Genomic DNA, 4,169 nt, shown 5'->3' with positions numbered 1-4,169 from the left:
AATAATCATCTAGAGAATATTCTCACATATCTTGCAAATTATATGATTTTATTTTTCCTTTCTATAATTGAACTGTGTTCTACATTAGAAACTTAAAAAATATATTTTTAACAATGAGAAAATTTAATTTGAGGAATAAATATGTCATTGAAAATCCAAAATAAGATATTCAGACTCTGGTTTCACTGGTGGGAAAATATATATTTTTTTCATTTTTACCTCTAAAGGCTTTAGTAAGATATTTTCCTTAAAGGCAGTTAGCTAACCAAGATAATTACTTCATCTGCCATGTATAGAGAATTATTGATTTGTCTAGTCCATAATTTTGAATTGTACTCCATTTAAAAAAATAAACCTGTGTCCAGCACCTCTACAGAGTCAATGAATGTAAATTATCTTCAGTATTCTGGCATGGTTCATCTTACAGCATTTGTTTACCTATAGGATTTTCTAGAGATCAGGCTTACTTAAATACAGAATTTAAAAAATCCCATGTCAGAAAATCCATAACTAAATATATTTAACTAAGTAACTTTATGTACAGTGAAAATTCTTCATAGTATCTTCTTAAAGTATATGATCTATGATCACATACTTAGTTATTTTTCATTCTGACCATGAAACATTTTCTCTTTGAAAGGAACCATTATTAAATTAAACACTGAAATGTGAGACCTGAAACCATAAAACTCCTAGAAGAAAGTCATAGGGAAAACGTTCCTTGATTTTACACTAGCAATATTTTTTTTTGGCTATGACACCAAAAGCACTGGCAATAAAAACAAAAATAATCAAATGGGACCACATCAAATTTAAAAGCTTCTGCACAGCAAAGGAAACCATCAACTATATGGAAAGGCAACCTATGGAATGTGATAAATATTTTCAAATCATGCATAGGATAAGGGATTAATATCTAAAATATATTTAAAAACATGCAACTCAGGAAAATCAATACAAATAGAAACGAAGAAACTGAATAGACATATTTCCAAATAAAATATGCAAATGGCCAACAAGTACCTGAGAAGTGCTCAACATCACTAACCAGAGAAATGTAAATAAAAACCACATGGTCACACTTATTTGAATTGCTATTATTTAAAAAAAGAAAAGAAAAAGTGTTGGCAAGAATGTCAAGAAAAGGAAACCCTTGAGCTCTATTGGTGCAAGTGTATATTGGTAATGCCACCAGGGAAAAAAGTATGGATGTTCCTCCAAAAACTGAAAATTTAACATATGAGCCAGTAATTCCACTTTGGGTTGTTTATTCAAAGAAAACAAAATCACTATCTCAAAATGATATCTGAACCCTCTTGTTCATCACAGTATCGATAATAATAAAAGCATAATAAGCTAATTAGACCAGACATCCTTCCTGACGTCCTTCCTTCCTGACAAAGCCACAGCAGGCAGGGGCCATGGCAGAGGCGGCAGAGGGGAGGCAGCAGAGGGGTGGCGGCAGTGGGCAGGTGTTGGGGCCAAGGTCCTTGCATGAATTTCATGCATTGGGCCTCTAGTTATTTATAATAGACAAGACATGGAGACAAGCTAAGTGTCCATCATTGGCTGAATGGATAAAGAAAATATATGTACATACTAAAGTAGTAACTATGTGAGGTGATAGATCCTATATAATAAAGGCTAATATGCAAATTGTCCCCTCAGGAATTCGACTGCTGGCTATGACATGCGCTGACCACCAAGGGGCAGCGTGGAATAAAGGAAGGCCCCAGCCAGCCATGATCGCTGGCCAGGCCTAGGGACCCTACTTATGCACAAATTTCATGCACCAGGCCTCTAGTATATCAATAACTTGATTGTGCTAATCATTTCTCAATGTATATGAATATCAATCAAATTCCACACCTTAAATATATACATTTTTATTTGTTAATTACAACTCAATAAATTGAGAAAAATAAAATAAAAATAACATTAAAATATTATGCACACTCTTTTTACTCAAGGTTTGGAGTATTTGTAAAGTATTTTACATAATAGAGATTTATGTTTTTTATATACAGATTAATTTACTTATTTATGTTGAATATGTTCTTATTGATTTCAGAGAGAGGAAGAGAGGAAAATAGAGAGATAGAAACATCAATGATAAGAGAATCACTGATTGGCTGCCTCCTGTACACCCCATATTGGGGACTGAGCCCACAACCGGGGCATGTATCCTGATCAGGAATAGAACCATGACCTCCTGGTTCAGAGGTTGATGCTCAACCACTGAGCAACACCAGCTGGGCTATACAGAATTGTTTACTATAAAAATGTTTAGATTTGAAGAATATTGATTGTGAAGTAAATTTATGTTAACCAGTCTATTCCAACTAAAACATAACAATTTTCGATTCTCTGTGTATACCTTTTAGAAATGTTTAAGTAGCAAAAAAAATTGACTGATTAGGGACTCATCCTTTTCTGTTATCTGGTTCTATTGTCAGTTTTTCCCATGGCTCAATCTGGACAAGACCCTGGATTGACATGATTCTCGTGGCATCCCTAACAGAGGCTTTTAGACTCCATTCAAGAAAAAAGAAAAAGACACGCATATAGACATATTTATTGTTTTTGTTTTGTTTGTTAGTATTTACTTGAGGATATTTTCCATTGGTTGAGAGAGTGAAAGGGAAGAGGAAAGACACAGAGATAGAAACATAGATGTGAGAAAGACATCAGTTGGTTGCCTCCAGCACTACCCCCAGGGATTGAGTGTGCAACCTAAGAACATCCCCTTGACCAGAGTGGAACTCAGGACTCTTCAGTCCAGGGGTTGGTACTCTATCTACTGAACCAAATCAGCTAGGGCGACAGATCTATTTATTATTATTATAATAAATTCGAATCTTTCCTAGAAGCCTTGCCCTTCCAGTGAACACGCCCCATCATCCCATTGACAACGACTATATCAAGTAGTCATCCCTAAGTCCAGGAGAGCCTTGCAGTAGAGCATTTGGTTTCTTCAGCCTCTGTAGCAGAGGTTGTCATGGGGAAAAGGGAATGCAGACAGATGATAGTTGCTCAACCAATAATGTTTGTGGTACTGTGCTTCTTAAACTCTATTTTATGGAACACTTGAATTGGAAACAACTGATGTGGCAGACATAGAGATCTGTATCATCTAATTATTTTTCTTCCCTTCTTGGTATATGCTTACATGACATTACCCAAATGGACTAAATTTTGGTTAATGCAGTTTGGGTGGAAATGATGCATACTACTTCATGGTGTGGCCCTAAAATCCTCCATGCTCTTGTTTTCCCTTTCACGGTGACCATAGAGACCATAGGACAAAGACTGTGGGCTTTCAAGATGAAATAAGCCTAGATTCTCAATTAGCTATTAGAATTAGCTAATTAGAATTCTCCAATTCTCAATTGCAGAAGACTAAGAAATCCATTATACCAGGGCTATACACTAGATTTTGCTTCAGTATGATAAAACTTTCACTCTGATAAACTTCTCATATGATTTCTTTTTTTCTTTTTCTTTCTTCTTCTTTTTTTTTTTTTTCTCAACAGGTTTTATTACACAGACCGGGAGGGGGTGGGGCTCAGTCCTTCTTGGCTGCTGCCTTCCTTGTGGCTGCAAGGACATTGCTCATCTCCTCTCTCTTCCTCTTGGCTCGAATGTGTGTCCCCACCCTTTACTTGATGAATTTCAGGGCCCTCTTGTCCTTAGAACCTTGAGCAGCTCCATGGCGCCTCTCATTGGGGGCAAAGCCACGCACCTCTCGGATCATGTCCCGAACGAACTTGGTGTGCTTGGTGAGGCGCCCGCGGTGGCGGCTGTGCCTCGGCTTGCTCACGTTCTCGGTCACCGCGTGGCCCTTGTTGAGGCCCACGGCCATGGGATAGCGCAGAGCCATGGCTGCTGCTCTTTAATGGCTGCCACGGCGGAAGGGTTGGCGTAGCGCGGGCTCGTGGTTTTAAAACTACTTTTAATATTCTTTTCCACATACCAAACCTATTCTAGCTTTTTTGTTTGTTTCAACTTTAATATTACTTACTATCTGTTGTCCCTTACCAGTAGGTTAGGTGTTCCTAGGCATATCCATATTAAACTCCTGTAATATTTGTCCCATTGTTCTAAGTATTTATTTGATATTCTTATTTTTACTAAAATCATATGAGGGCAGGCTTTATCATTTTACTTTG

The 4,169-nt window shown here is 37.2% G+C and overlaps 1 pseudogene; it reads right to left on the bottom strand.

The window, feature by feature from the left end:
* Positions 1 to 3,543: 3,543 nt before the first annotated feature.
* Positions 3,544 to 3,916, bottom strand: LOC132212760 (large ribosomal subunit protein eL36-like; annotated as a pseudogene).
* Positions 3,917 to 4,169: the final 253 nt, after the last annotated feature.

The sequence above is a fragment of the Myotis daubentonii genome, chromosome 11 (genome assembly GCF_963259705.1).
Source record: "Myotis daubentonii chromosome 11, mMyoDau2.1, whole genome shotgun sequence".
NCBI classification, from domain to species: Eukaryota; Metazoa; Chordata; class Mammalia; order Chiroptera; family Vespertilionidae; genus Myotis; species Myotis daubentonii.
This window is presented reverse-complemented; position numbering and strand designations above follow the sequence as displayed.